The 16411-nt window shown below is 39.9% G+C and overlaps 1 pseudogene; it reads right to left on the reverse strand.

Moving 5' to 3' along the window:
- Positions 1-16411, reverse strand: part of LOC148545756 (uncharacterized) — a 171655-nt pseudogene that overhangs the window by 139359 nt on the left and 15885 nt on the right.

Here is a 16411-nt window from a genome sequence, read left to right on the forward strand (position 1 = left end):
TTTCCCTAATTTAATTTCCTGTTTATTCAACTCAAACTCTTTCTGAAAATATCTGATTAATAAAATAGCACACCTTTCTGCAACTCGTTGGGAGACGACCTAGGATTCATACTCCCAGTATTTTAATTTTAATTTTTGTGACAACCTTTCTAAATTGATAAGCGGATTTCTGGTAGGTTAAGAACTATACTTGAAACGCACAACTTATATCAATTCTTAATTAGCCAATTTCTGCCACGTCAGCCATGTTAGAAACGGATGGCCAACTTCGGACCTTTCTTGGAGTAGTGGATGGTGAAAAGAAGAGTGTTGATTAGCTAAAGAATGGGAAGTTCATCAAAGGATCCAACTTAACATTTGAAGCTCAATTTTGGTGCAAGAGTCAATTTAGTAGATTCCGAGAAGTGCACAATCATGTCAATGGTGATAAAGGAACTCAAGTATGGGATCCAGGCAGTAATTTCAAAAAGCAATCCTTAAGGATCCTCGCTACTAGCTTGAAGTCTCTTATAAGTTTGATGCAACTTAATTGGGACCCCGGAGGTCAAATCAATAGCAAACTTGGTTGGAGATTCAAGGAGAAATGGAAGCATAAGCCGCCCTAACAAGGATCTCCTCACCAAGTCCAACTTAGGACTATAAACCAAAGTTCTAGGTGGGAGACACCCCACCATGGTAATATCCTTCTAACTCTCTCTCTCTTTTAGCCTTTGTTTCATGAATAATTGGTTAGTCTGCTTGGTTGGTTTGTTTTATTTTAATGTTTGTTGAGCAATTTTGGTAAAATAAGGTGTTTTTGGGATCTTTGTAATGTTTTGGGGCTTGAAAACCTATTTGGGATGTTAATTTTGGTGTCCTAGAGCCAAAATTTTTGTTGCAGGAACAGAGACCTGTACGTCCGCACAGCGCCCCTGTTTTCCCATCTCTGTGCGTCCGCACAGCAGTATGCGCATGCACGTCCCCAAGAGCCCTCTTTATTCGCAGCACACGCACGGCTTGTGCGTGTGCACACCACTTCTTTTTCCCTTCTATGCGTCCGCACACCATTTGTGCGCCCACATAGCTTGAACAACACCCCTTGGTCGCAGCACACGCACAAGCTGTGCGTATGCACCAAAACCTTTTCCCTCTTTTGTGCGTCCGCACACTCTTTGTGTGCCCACACAGGTTGCGTTTCACCTCCTTCTCGTAGCGCTCGCACAGCCCTGTGCGCGCGCATACCCCTCTTTCTCCCTTGTGTGCGTCCGCACAGGACCTTGTGCGTCTGCACAGGTCACTTTTCGAACGTTAATTCAAAATGATCAGGGGCTCGCGCTTTAGTTACCATAACCCCCCCAAACCTTTCTTCTTCTCTCAGTAACCATACCACCACCACACATACCCTCCCTCTCAGCCCCTTCGTCCCTCCACCCCACAACCAACCACTGCCGGCGACCACACTACCTCCGCCGTCACTCTCCCTCCCTCCATCTCTCTCTTCCTTTCTCTTCTCTCTCGCCCTACATTTCTCTCCCCTTGTCCCTGTTTCGCGCTTCTCTGCCACCGCGCCAGCACTGCCTTAGGCCGCGCCTCTCTGTCCGGCGAGCAGCACCCAGCAGCGGCGGTCCCCTGTGCCGCTGTGCCTTTCTCCATCTACCACCATTCCTTCCCTCTATATTGCAGGTTTGACCCCTATTTCCCATGCCCTGTTCCATTTCTTTTCTGTCTCATATTACTGCTTCTTTTTAGTTTTGATTTTAATTCTGCTTTAGTTTCTAGGTAGTTTTAGGTTAGATAATTTATAGTTTTCTGGTCTGAATATATATATGTGATGCTGGCTAAGTATTTTGGATTGTTTTCTGGACTGAATGTTGCTGTGAATTTCACCATTGATGAATTGTGATTGCCGCTCATAACTTTTGCACAGGTTACGCTCATTGAAATGCGGAATGAATTTTTGACTCATCTTCTGTGTCCGATCAACACAGATGTTGAATTTTGTTTCAATTCTGCATTGTTATTTTCTGATTGTGCAAAATTTCTGTTTACTTTAAATGCTTTCTGATATGGAATTGTTTGTGCACTCTGCGTTTCTGCTTGAACACCATTGTGAACCTAAAACTTATAGCTTGGTCACTTCTGCTGGAGTTCTGCTCTTATGCATATTAGATTCCATTAAATGCACTGTTAGCTGAGCACTTACTTGATTATTCGTACTGACACATCAATCTGTAATTACAAGCTGAAACTTATTCTATTCGATGCATTTTGCAAGTGCATAGCATGCTTATTTGCTGCAACATGTACATTCTGCTTATTTCCTTTTGCTTAAATACCAAACTAGCCTTAAACTTCCAATTTTAGAATCTATTTGGTGACATTGGCGGCAGTACATGCATTGCTTTCTATGTGAATTGATCAAATGCTTATCCATGTGTGTTTAACATCAATGACCATAGACTTAGCCACTTGTTCCTTGAGGTTTTTGAGCAATGCACTTTGTTTTTCAATCAAGCATTGCTTTGGACAAAAGACTATATATATGTGATCAATTCCTACCTTTTCAACATGGATGAGTGCAAGCTTTCACTCTGACTTTAAATTTTGCCATTTGTGCTAATTTTTCCAAACTCTTTCAATTTCCAAGGCACAATGGCACTAATCAACCTCTTTGAACTCAATTCACATACATAATATACCTAAGTCCTATGTATGCTTTCATTTTTTGTTCATTCACTCATTTATTACTTAGGTTACTTGATTTTGGGAAAATGCATTCTCTTTGGAATATTCTACTGTTTACACATGTTTTTCCCTGATTGGCATTTGTTTATCCGACTGGCTCTTAATTGAATTGTTTGATTATATCCTTCTTCTTTCTGTGATTTTATCTATTTCCTGAGTTGTATTATGTTTTTATCTTTTTCAGGATGGGCCGCAAGGGAAAGGAGAAAGCCAACCCCTTGGCTCACCCTCCACTCGTGCCCCCCAGTGACCAGCCAGATACTTTCGTCAACTCCGAGGCCCAAGAACAATATAAGAAGCTAGAAAAGTGCCCCTTTCATTATGAGAGGAAGCTAAACCTGCTCGAGAAATATGCGGATACAATCCTTGACAGAATAAATTTTTATCATTGGGGATTCGTAAAATCCGACCCGGTGGAAGTGAATGAACACCAGGTTAAAGAATTTTACGCCAATCTCCTCAAGAGGGATGCCCAAACCGTTTTCTTAAGAGGTGTCACCGTGGACACCTCTAATACTACTTTAGAGGCCCTCTTAGACATTCCGCATATTCCTCCGGCTAGGGATGCTTATACTCAAATAATGACGGATGTCACCACGGGAAAAATTTCCTTGGATACGGTCCTGAAAAAGATTGGCCAGCCTGAGGCTACCTGGGAATACAGCAAGGGAGAGTAGCCTGTACCCTTGAGCATTGCGTGCACGGACCTCAACCCGGAGGCAAGGATCTGGCAGCAGATCATTACCGATTACATCCTTCCGAGAACGCATGCCACTCATATCAGGATTCGTGTGGCAGTTCTCCTATGGGCTATTCTGGAGGGGAAGAGGATCTCTGTTCTCCCCCTCATCAGAGAGTCGATGATGAAGGTGAACTTACAGCAGAAATTCAACATTTTCTTCCCATCCCTCATCACCAGATTAACAGCGTTATCTGGTGTAGAGAGGCGCCCAACTGACCGGATGGTGCACAAAATTGTAAATCACACTTTTTAGAACTTGTACCACTAACCAGCAAGTGCACTGGGTCGTCCAAGTAATACCTTACGTGAGTAAAGGTCGAATCCCACAGAGATTGTCAGCTTGAAGCAAGCTATGGTTATCTTGTAACTCTTAGTCAGGATATCAATTATGATTATCAGTTTGAATTGCGAAGAATAAAAGAGCATGAAATAAATACTTGTTATGCAGTAATGGAGAATATGTTGGAGTTTTGGAGATGCTTTGTCTTCTGAATCTCTGCTTTTCTACTGTCATCTTCTTCACGCATGCAAGGCTCCTTCCATGGCAAGCTGTATGTTGGTGGATCACCGTTGTCAATGGCTACCATCCGTTCTCTCAGTGAAAAAGGTTCATGTACATGGCTAATCATCTGTTGATTCTCACTTGTGATGGAATAGGATCCATTGATCCTTTTGCGTCTGTCACTACGCCCAGCACTCGCGAGTTTGAAGCTCGTTGCAGTCATCCCTTTCCGGATCCTACTTGAAATACCACAGACAAGGTTTAGACTTTCCGGATCTCAAGAATGCTGCCAATGGATTCTAGCTTATACCACAAAGACTCTGGTCTCACGGATCTAAAAGTTCTATTGTCAGGAGAGGCGATCAGACTCATGAGCCAGGAACCCAAGAGATATTCATTCAATCTAAGGTAGAATGGAGGTGGTTGTCAGGCACGCGTTCATAGGTTGAGAATGGTGATGAGTGTCACGGATCATCACATTCATCATATTGAAGTGTGAATGAATATCTTAGATAGAAACAAGCGTGTTTGAATAGAAAACAGAAATAGTTGCATTAATTCAACGAGACACAGCAGAGCTCCTCACCCCCAACGATGGATTTTAGAGACTCATACCGTCTAAGATACAAAGTTTAGATCTAAGAATGTCATGAGATGCAAAATAAATCTCTAAAATTTGTTTAAATACTAAACTAGTAACCTAGGTTTACAGAAAATGAGTAAACTACGATAGATAGTGCAGAAATCCACTTCTGGGGCCCACTTGGTATGTGCTGGGGCTGAGACTTGAGCTTTACACGTGCCTAAGCTATTTCTGGAGTTTAACGTCAGGTTGTAACCTGTTTTGGGCGTTTAACTCCAACTTGTAACCTGTTTCTAGCGTTCAACGCCAGAATGGAACATGGAACTGGCGTTAAACGCCAGTTTACGTCATTTATCTTTGAGCAAAGTATAGACTATTATATATTGCTGGAAAGTCCTGGATGTCTACTTTCCAACGCAAATGAGAGCGCGCCATTTGGATTTCTGTAGCTCCAGAAAATCCATTGCGAGTGCAGGGAGGTCAGAATCCAACAGCATCTGCAGTGCTTTTTCAGCCTTTGATTCAGATTTTGCTCAGGTCCCTCAATTTGAGCCAGAAAAATATCTGAAATCACAGAAAAACATAAAAACTCATAGTAAAGTCCATAAATGTGAATTTTTCTTGAAAACTAATAAAAACATAGTAAAAACTAATTAAATTATACTAAAAACTACCTAAAAATAATGCCAAAAAGCGTATAAATTGTCTGCTCATCACAACACCAAACTTAAATTGTTGCTTGTCCCCAAGCAACTGAAAATAAAAGAGGATAAAAAGAAGAGAATATACTATAAATTCCAAAATATCAATGAAACTTAGCTCCAATTAGATAAGCGGGACTAGTAGCTTTTTGCCTCTGAACAGTTTTGGCATCTCACTTTATCCTTTGAAGTTCAGAATGGTTGGCATCTATAGGAACTCAGAATCCAGATAGTGATATTAATTCTCCTAGTTCAGTATGTTGATTCTTGAACACAGCTACTTTATGAGTCTTGGTCGTGGCCTTAAGAACTTTGTTTTCCAGTATTACCACCAGATACATAAATGCCACAGACACATAATTGGGTGAACCTTTTCAGATTGTGACTCAGCTTTGCTAAAGTCCCCAATTAGAGGTGTCCAGGGTTCTTAAGCACACTCTGTTTTTGCTTTGGACCTCGACTTTAACCGCTCAGTCTCAAGCTTTTCACTTGACACCTTCACGCCACAAGCACATGGTTAGGGACAGCTTGGTTTAGCCACTTAGGCCAGAATTTTATTCCTTTGGGCCCTCCTATCCACTGATGCTCAAAGTCTTGGATCCCTTTTACCCTTGCCTTTTGGTTTTAAGGGCTATTGGCTTTTTCTGCTTGCTTTTTTTTCAAGCTTTTCTCTATTCACTGCTTTTTCTTGCTTCAAGAATCATTTTTATGATTTTTCAGATCATCAAATAACATTTCTCCTTTTTCATCATTCTTTCAAGAGCCAACAATTTTAACATTCATAAACAACAAAGTCAAAAGACATATGCACTATTCAAGCATTCATTCAGAAAACATGAAGTATTGTCACCACATCAAAATAATTAAACTAGTTTTAAGGATGAATTCAAAATCATGTACTTCTTGTTCTTTTGTGATTAAAAACAATTTTTTTTTATTTAAGAAAGGTGATGGATTCATAGGGCATTCATAACTTTAAGGCATGGACTCTAATCTTTATTCATTATTTAATAGAAATAATATAAAATAGGCATAAAAGCAGACAATCAGTAATAAAAGAGAAGAAATTAAAGACATAAAGACAAATGACTCTAATTCTAATACTCATATACTCTTAAAAATGGATAAAAGGTTATCACAGAGTTAGGACTCAACAACCTTTATTTTGGGAGGTAGATGCCTCTTTAGTCTGTGGGGTGCTTGGCCCTTCAAGAGATTGCTTCTGGCGTTTTAGTTCCTTCAATTCATGCCCTTGCTCTTTTTGTTCCCTAAGCAGTTTGCAGAGCATGCTGTTTTGATTTTGCTGTTCTTCCTTCAGTTGATCCATAGCTTCTTGCAACTTGGTGATGGATGCTTCTAGGCTCCCCCAATATTCAATTTGAGAGATTTTCGGGAGGAACTCCTGTGCTCTCCTTTTGATGGGGTCGTCCTGCACTTGTTGTCCTTCCATTGACTTTTTGGTGATTGGTTGCTCAACTGAGATATATTCATCTACTCCCATCTTTACCCCAGCATCTTTACATAGCAGAGAGATTAAGGTTGGATAAGCCAATCTGGTATCTTTGAAGTTCTTATTTGCAATTGTCTAAAGCTCACAAGAAATCAGCTAATGAACTTCCACTTCTTTTCCCAACATAATGCAATGAATCATCACTGCTCTTTTGATGGTGACTTCAGAGCAGTTGCTGGTGGGCAGTATAGAATGCCCAATGAAATCTAGCCAGCCTCTGACGACTGGTTTGAGATCTCCTCTCTTGAGTTGGATTGGGATACCCTTTGTGTTGGTTGTCCATTGGGCTCCAGGGAGGCATATGTCCTCTAGAATTTTGTCCAAGCTCTTATTTGGTCTCATCATTCTCCTATTAAAGGAGTCCGGGTCATCTTGCAGTTGGGGCAGCTTGAAGATCTCTCTTATTTTGTCAGGGTGGAGGTGAACAATCTTCCCTCTGACCAGAGTTCGATAGTCATAGAATGCGGTTCCAGCTATTCTCTGCCTGTCTGTCTGCCACAGATTAGAGTAGAATTCCTGAACCATGTTTCTTCCCACCTTTGTCTCAGGATTAGCTAGGATTTCCTAGCTCCTATTTCGAGTTTGCTCTTGGATCTCTGGATATTCGTCTTCTTTCAGATCGAATTTAACTTCCGGGATCACTGACCTTAGACCCATTATTTTGTAGTAATGGTCTGAATGTTCTTTGGTTAAGAACTTCCCTTGATTCCAAAGTGGTTTTGGAATATTCTCTTTCTTGCCTCTTGAGGTGGTTTGTTTTTCCTTAGGAGCCATGATCTTGGTGGGTGTTAGCTTAGTGATCACGGATAAAGACACTAAACTTAGAGGTTTGCTTGTTCTAAAGCAAAAGAAAGGAAAGGAGAGGGATATAGGGAGAGCCAAGCTCGAATTGTGGAGGAGAGGAGGGAGGCCGAACGAGGATTTAAAGGGAAGGGGGGTGGGTTTTCGAAAATTTTTTGAAAAAGATATGATAGAAAATATGATTTGTAAAAGATAAGTATGATAGGAAAAAAAATATGTAATTTAAGATTGAAAAGATATGAAAGATATTTGAAAAAGATAGATTTGTTTTTAAGATATTGTGAAGATTTGAAAAAGATATTGATGAGTTGAAAAGATTTGAAAAAGATAGATTTGTTTTGAAAAAGATTTGAAAAGAAGTTGAAGAAGAATTGAGGAAGATTTAATTTTAGGATTAAGATATTTTTAATATTTTTGGAAAAGAATTTGAAAAATAAAAGTATGGGAACATGTTTATGCAAGAAAGTATGGATGAAAATATGAAAATTTGAAAAAAAATCAAGTTGGAAACAAAAACTTCCTTCCCTCCACAATCCTGGCGTTAAACGCCCAACTGCTTGCTTGTTTTGGGCGTTTAACGCCCATCTGTAGCCTCTTTTGGGTGTTTAACGCCCAGCTGTTGCTTCTGGCTGGCGTTAAACGCCAAAAATCTTTCGTCACTGGGCATTTTTCTGAACGCCCAGGATGCTGTAAGTGTGGCGTTAAACGCCCAGAAAGGTATCATTACTGGCGTTAAACGCCCAGTAGATGCTTCTTTTGGGCGTTTAACGCCCAAATATACCTCTTACTGGCGTTTTCTTGCCAGTTAGCTCCTTCTTCCTGTTTTGTACTCTGAATCCTTCTGTAACCCTGTGAACTTATGCAATTGATTCTTTACCTTGAAGATTATTTATATTAAACTTGTATAAAGAAAAAATAAAAAAAAAAATAAAAAAATAGGCTTTGCTAATGGCTGGGTTGCCTCCCAGCAAGCGCTTCTTTATTGTCTTTAGCTGGACCTTGCCGAGCTTTTACTCTAGCCTCAACTTTGAGCACTCTTGCTCAATATTTCCTTCAAGATAATATTTGATCTCTGTCCATTAACAATGAACTTCTTATTAGAATCAATGTCTTGAAGCTCCACATAGCCATATGGTTACACACTTGTAATCATATATGGTACCTTCCACCGGGATTTCAGTTTCCCGGGGAATAGCCTGAGCCTAGAGTTAAACAGCAGAACCTTCTGTCCTGGTTCAAAGACTCTAGATGACAACTTTCTGTCATGCCACCTTTTTGCTTTCTCTTTGTAAAGCTTGGCATTTTCGAAAGCAGTGAGTCTGAATTCCTCTAGCTCATTCAGCTGGAGCAATCTTTTTTCTCCAGCTAATTTAGCATCAAAGTTTAGGAATCTGGTTGCCCAGTAGGCCTTGTGCTCCAGTTCCACGGGCAGATGACAGGCCTTACCATACACAAGCTGGTATGGAGAGGTCCCTATAGGAGTCTTGAATGCTGTTCTGTATGCCCACAGAGCCTCATCCAAGCTTCTTGCCCAATCCCTTCTACGGGTAATTACAGTCTGTTCCAGGATTCTTTTTAGTTCTCTATTAGAGACTTCAGCCTGCCCATTTGTCTGTGGATGATATGGAGTTGCTACTTTGTGGCTAATTCCATATCGGACCATAGCAGAGTAGAGCTGTTTATTGCAGAAGTGAGTGCCCCATCACTGATTAGTGCTCTAGGGACACCAAACCTGCTGAAGATATATTTCGGAAGGAATTTTAGCACTGTCTTAGTATCATTAGTGGGTGTTGCAATTGCCTCTACCCATTTAGATACATAGTCTACTGCCACCAGAATATATGTGTTTAAGTATGATGGTGGGAAAGGCCCCATGAAGTCAATACCCCATACATTAAACAACTCAATCTCCAAGAATCTTTGTTGAGGCATGGCGTAACCATGAGGTAGATTACCAGCTCTCTGGCAACTGTCACAGTTACGTACAAACTCTTGGGAATCTCTATAGAGGGTAGGCCAGTAGAAGCCACATTGGAGGACCTTGGTGGCTGTTCGCTCACCTCCGAAATGGCCTCCATATTGTGACCCATGGCAATTTTATAAGATCTTCTGTGCTTCTTCTCTAGGCACACACCTACGGATTATTCCGTCTGCACATCTCTTAAAGAGATAGGGTTCATCCCACAAGTAGTATTTTGCATCAATAATTAATTTTTTCTTTTGTTGCCTGCTGTACTCCTTGGGTATGAATCTTGCAGCTTTATAGTTTGCAATATCTGCAAACCATGGTGTTTTCTGAATGGCAAACAATTGCTCATCCGGAAAGGTTTCAGAGATCTCAATAGAGGAAAAGGACGTTCCTTCTACTGGCTCTATCCAGGACAGATGATCAGCCACTTGGTTCTCTGTTCCTTTTCTGTCTCTTATTTCTATATCAAACTCTTGCAGAAGCAACACCCATCTGATGAGCCTGGGTTTTGAATCCTGCTTTGTGAGTAGATATTTAAGAGCAGCATGGTCAGTGTACACAATCACTTTTGATCCTACTAAGTATGATCTAAACTTGTCAATGGCATAAACCACTGCAAGCAATTCTTTTTCTGTGGTTGTGTAATTTTTCTGGGCATCATTTAAAACACAGCTAGCATAATAAATGACATGCAGAAGCTTATTATGCCTCTGTCCCAGTACTACACCAATGGCATGGTCACTGGCATCACACATTAGTTCAAATGGTAATGTCCAGTCTGGTGCAGAAATAACTGGTGCTATGACCAGCTTAGCTTTCAGAGTTTCAAATGCCTGCAGACACTCTGTGTCAAACACAAATGGCGTGTCAGCAGCTAGCAGATTGCTCAGAGGTTTTGCAATTTTTGAAAAATCCTTTATAAACCTCCTATAGAATCCTGCATGCCCCAGAAAGCTTCTGATTGCCTTAACATTGGCAGGTGGTGGTAATTTTTCAATTACTTCCACTTTAGCTTGATCCACCTCTATTCCCTAGTTTGAAATTTTTTGCCCAAGGACAATTCCTTCAGTCACCGTAAAGTGACATTTTTCCCAGTTTAAAACTAGGTTAGTCTCTTGGCATCTTTTCAGAACAAGTGCTAAATGGTTAAGGCAGGAGCTGAATGAGTCTCCAAATACTGAAAAGTCATCCATGAAGACTTCCAAGAATTTCTCTACCATATCAGAAAAGATAGAGAGCATGCACCTCTGAAAGGTTGCAGGTGCATTGCACAGACCAAAAAGCATCCTTCTGTAGGCAAACACTCCAGAAGGACATGTGAATGCTGTTTTCTCTTGGTCCTGAGGATCTACTGCAATTTGGTTGTAGCCTGAATAGCCATCCAAAAAGCAGTAATATTCATGACCTACTAGTCTCTCTAGCATCTGGTCTATGAATGGTAAAGGAAAGTGATCCTTCCTGGTGGCTGTGTTGAGCCTTCTGTAGTCAATACACATACGCCACCTTGTAACTGATCTTGTAGGAACCAGTTCATTTTTTTTCATTATGAACTACTGTCATTCCTCCCTTCTTGGGAACAACTTGGACAGGGCTCACCCAGGGGCTATCAGAAATAGGATAAATAATCCCAGCCTCCAGTAACTTGGTGACCTCTTTTTGCACCACTTCCTTCATGGCTGGATTTAGCCGCCTCTGTGGTTGAACCACTGGCTTAGCATTGTCCTCCAATAAGATCTTGTGCATGCATCTTGCTGGAATGATGCCCTTAAGATCACTTATGGACCACCCAAGAACTGTCTTGTGTGTCCTTAGCACTTGAAGTAGTGCTTCCTCTTCCTGTGGATTTAAAGCAGAGCTTATGATCACCGGAAAAGTGTCACCTTCTCCCAGAAACACATATTTCAGGGATGGTGGTAGTGGTTTGAGCTCAGGTTTAGGAGGTTTTTCCTCTTCCTGAAGAATTTTCGGAGGCTCTTTTATTTCCTCTGAATCCTCCAGATCAGGCTGGACATCTTTAAAGATTTTTTCTAGCTCTGATTCGAGACTCTCAGCCATGTTGATCTCCTCTACCAAAGAGTCAATAAGATCAACTTTCATGCAGTCTTTTGGTGTGTCTGGATGCTGCATGGCTTTGACAGCATTTAACTTGAACTCATCCTCATTGACGCTCAGGGTTAGTTCCCCCTTTTGGACATCAATGAGAGTTCCTCCAGTTGCTAGGAAAGGTCTTCCTAGAATGAGAGTAGCACTCTTGTGCTCCTCCATTTCCAGAACCACGAAGTCAGTGGGAAAGGCGAATGGCCCAACCCTGATAATCATGTCTTCAATCATGCCTGATGGGTATTTAATGGAGCCATCACCAAGTTGGAGACATATCCGGGTTGGTTTGACTTCTTCAGTTAAACCAAGCTTTCTGATAGTGGATGCAGGTATTAGGTTGATACTTGCCCCAAGATCACATAAAGCTGTCTTGGTGCAATTACCCTCCAATATGCATGGTATCATAAAGCTCCCGGGATCTTTAAGCTTTTCTGGGAAGCTTTTTAGAATGACTGCACTGCATTCTTCAGTGAGGAGAACTCTTTCAGTTTTTCTCCAATCCTTCTTATGACTCAAGATCTCTTTCATGAACTTGGCATAAGAGGGTATTTGCTCAAGTGCCTCTGAAAACGGAATCTTTATTTCAAGAGTCCTGAGATAGTCTGCGAAGCGGGCAAATTGCTTATCCTGCTCCTCTTGGCGGAGTTTTTGAGGATAAGGCATCTTGGCTTTGTATTCTTCAACCTTAGTTGCTGCAGGTTTATTTCCTACAGAGGTGGTTGGAGAAGCCTTTTTAGAGGGGTTGCTATCAGCACTTGTGTGTATCTGATCCCTCACTGGTGTTTGAATGCCAGGGTTAAAAGCTGGATTGGCGTTGGACGCCAACTTCTTACCTGTTTCTGGCATTTAAACGCCAGAACTGAGCTTCCATTGGGCGTTTGACGCCAGCTCCTTGCTTGTCTCTGGCGTTTGAATGCTAGAGTTATTCCTCTTTGGGCTTTTACTGTCCTCAGAGGGATTTTGGATAATATTTTGCTCATCCTCTGTCAGTTGTTCTTTTTTTGGCTTTCTGCTGCTCTGAAGTGAGGTGTTTAATGTTTTCCCACTTCTTAATTGAACTGCCTGGTACTCTTCTGTTATCTGCTTTGATAATTGCTATTTTGTCTAATTCAATTGTGCTTCCATATTTTTACTAGAATTTTTAGTGTCTTGTAGTATCTCCTTGAATTCTGCTAGCTGTTTTGTTAGAAAACACAATTGTTGATTGAACTCAGCAACTTGTTCTGGAGGACCCACTACTTATGTACAGATGCTGGTTTCTAGCAACTATATCAATAAGCTCTTGAGCCTCTTCAATAGTTTTTCTGATGTGTATAGATCCACCAGCTGAGTGGTCTAGAGATACCTGAGCTTTCTCTGTAAGCCTGTAGTAGAAGATGTCTAATTGCACCCACTCTGAAAACATTTCAGAGGGGCATCTCCTTAGCATCCTTCTGTACCTCTCCCAGGCATTATAAAGAGATTCATCATCCTCTTGTTTAAAGCCTTGGATGCCCAGCCTTAGCTGTGTCATCCTTTTTGGAGGAAAATATTGATTTAGGAATTTGTCTGATAACTGTGCCCATGTTCGTATGCTTGCTGTGGGTTGGTTATTTAACCACCTCTTAGCTTGATCTTTTACAGCAAACGGAAACAGTAACAGCCTGTATACATCCTGATCTACCTCTTTGTCACGCACTGTGTCAGCAATTTGCAAGAACTGCGCCAGAAACTCAGTAGGTTCTTCCTGTGGAAGACCGGAATACTGGCAATTTTGCTGCACCATGACAATGAGCTGAGGATTTAGCTCAAAACTGCTTGCTTTGATGGGAGGTATACAGATGCTACTCCCATATGCAGCAGTAATGGGGTTAGCATATGACCTCAGAGTCCTTCTGGACTGTTCATTTCCACTTAGATCCATGATAGAGAAAGGGAGATGTTGTGAATTGCAAGTAAAATATATTTTTATTTTTATTTTATTTAATTAAAAATAACCGAAAAATGAAATAAAAAAGTAAAATAATTAAAATAATTTCAAAAATTAAAAGAAAAGGAAAATAAAAAGAAATTTGAATGTTGAATTGACTAATTAATTGAAAAGATTCGAAAATTTTTGAATATGATTTCCAAAAAAAAAAAGATTTGAATTTTGAATTTTTAAAACTAAGATAAGATAAAATAGAGAGTTTTAAAATAAAAATTTGAATTTTTAAAGAAAAATTTTGAAAATCAATTAGAATAAAAAGGGAAAATATTTTTGAGTTTAATGAAGAAAGAGAAAAACAATAAAATGACACAAGACTTAAAATTTTCAGATCTAATGCTCCTTGTTTTTTTTTTCAAAAATTTTGGAGGGAAAACACCAAGGAACACCAAACTTAAAAATTTTAAGATCAAAATACAAAGAAGACTCAAGAACACCTTGAAGACTCACAAGAGCATAAAAAGGACACCAAATTTAAAACTTTTAGAAAACTAAAAATAAATTTTCGAAAATTAAAGAAAGATAACAAGAGAACACCAAACTTACGAGTTTGACACAAGATTTAATAAAATAAAAAATTATTTTTGAAAAAGTTTTAAAAAGGAAGATACCCAATTACCAAGAACATAAGCACAACGCTCTAGCCAACTGAGCTATAAATTTAACGTATTTTTTTAAAAAAAAAAGTATTTAATGTATATAGAATTTTTTTTTGAATACTGATAATTTGAAAACGCACAAGAAAAACAAGAAAAGACACAGAACAGGAAAAACTAAAGATCAAACAAGAAAAGTAGCAAGAACAACTTGAAGATCAAGAGAGAATAATGAACACAAATTCGAAAATTTAAAGGAAAATAAAAACATGCAATTGACACCAAACTTAAAATACGAAACTAAACTCAAACAGAAGATTAAATCATGAAGTTATTGGTTTTTTAAAAAATTTCGAAAATAATTTATAAAAATAAAATAAGGATTTTAAAATTTGAACCAAAAACAATAAAAGAAGACTCTAAACCAAAAAGAAAATTTTTTCCTAATCTAAGCAACAAAATAAACCGTCAGTTGTCCAAACTCGAACAATCCTCAGCAACGGCGCCAAAAACTTGGTGCACAAAATTGTAAATCACACTTTTTACAACTCGTACCACTAACCAGCAAGTGCACTGGGTCGTCCAAGTAATACCTTACGTGAGTAAGGGTCGAATCCCACGGAGATTGTCAGCTTGAAGCAAGCTATGGTTATCTTGTAACTCTTAGTCAGGATATCAATTATGATTATCAGTTTGAATTGCGAAGAATAAAAGAGCATGAAATAAATACTTGTTATGCAGTAATGGAGAATATGTTGGAGTTTTGGAGATGCTTTGTCTTCTGAATCTCTACTTTCCTACTGTCATCTTCTTCACGCACGCAAGGCTCCTTCCATGGCAAGCTGTATGTTGGTGGATCACCGTTGTCAATGGCTACCATCCGTCCTCTTAGTGAAAAAGGTCCATGTACATGGCTAATCATCTGTCGGTTCTCACTTGTGATGGAATAGGATCCATTGATCCTTTTGCGTCTGTCACTACGCCCAGCACTCGCGAGTTTGAAGCTCGTTGTAGTCATCCCTTCCCGGATCTTACTCGGAATATCACAGACAAGGTTTAGACTTTCCGGATCTCAAGAATGCTGCCAATGGATTCTAGCTTATACCACGAAGACTCTGGTCTCACGGATCTGAAAGTTCTGTTGTCAGGAGAGGCGATCAGACTCATGAGCCAGGAACCCAAAAGATATTCATTCAATCTAAGGTAGAACGGAGGTGGTTGTCAGGCATGCATTCATAGGTTGAGAATGGTGATGAGTGTCACGGATCATCACATTCATCATATTGAAGTGCGAATGAATATCTTAGATAGAAACAAGCGTGTTTGAATAGAAAACAGAAATAGTTGCATTAATTCATCGAGACACAGCAGAGCTCCTCACCCCCAACAATAGAGTTTAGAGACTCATACCGTCTAAGATACAAAGTTCAGATCTAAGAATGTCATGAGATGCAAAATAAATCTCTAAAAGTTGTTTAAATACTAAACTAGTAACCTAGGTTTACAAAAAATGAGTAAACTACGATAGATAGTGCAGAAATCCACTTCCGGGGCCCACTTGGTATGTGCTGGGGCTGAGACTTGAGCTTTACACATGCCTAGGCTGTTTCTGGAGTTGAACGCCATGTTGTAACCTATTTTGGGCGTTTAACTTCAACTTGTAACCTGTTTCTGGCATTCAACACCAGAATGGAACATGGAACTGGCGTTAAACGCCAGTTTACATCATTTATCTTTGAGCAAAGTATGGACTATTATATAATGTTGGAAAGCCCTGGATGTCTACTTTCCAACGCAATTGAGAGAGCACCATTTGGGTTTCTGTAGCTCCAGAAAATCCATTTCAAAAGCAGGGAGGTCAGAATCCAACAGCATCTGCAGTCTTTTTTCAGCCTCTGAATCAGATTTTGCTCAGGTCTCTCAATTTCAGCGAGAAAAATACCTGAAATCACAGAAAAACACACAAACTCATAGTAAAGTCCAGCAATGTGAATTTTGGTTGAAAACTAATAAAAACATAGTAAAAACTAATTAAATTATACTAAAAATACCTAAAAACAATGCCAAAAAGCGTATAAATTGTCCGCTCATCACCGGACGTCTGTCTACATCAGTAAGCAGCTGTATCAGCCATACGGAGACTATGACGGGCCGCCTAAAAAGAAAAGAAAGATTATTGAGCCTCCATCAGCAGTAGTAGAGCCTTCAGCACCTCCT

Source organism: Arachis ipaensis, chromosome B9 (genome assembly GCF_059453495.1).
Source record: "Arachis ipaensis isolate K30076 ecotype BB chromosome B9, ASM5945349v1, whole genome shotgun sequence".
Classification (NCBI taxonomy): Eukaryota; Viridiplantae; Streptophyta; class Magnoliopsida; order Fabales; family Fabaceae; genus Arachis; species Arachis ipaensis.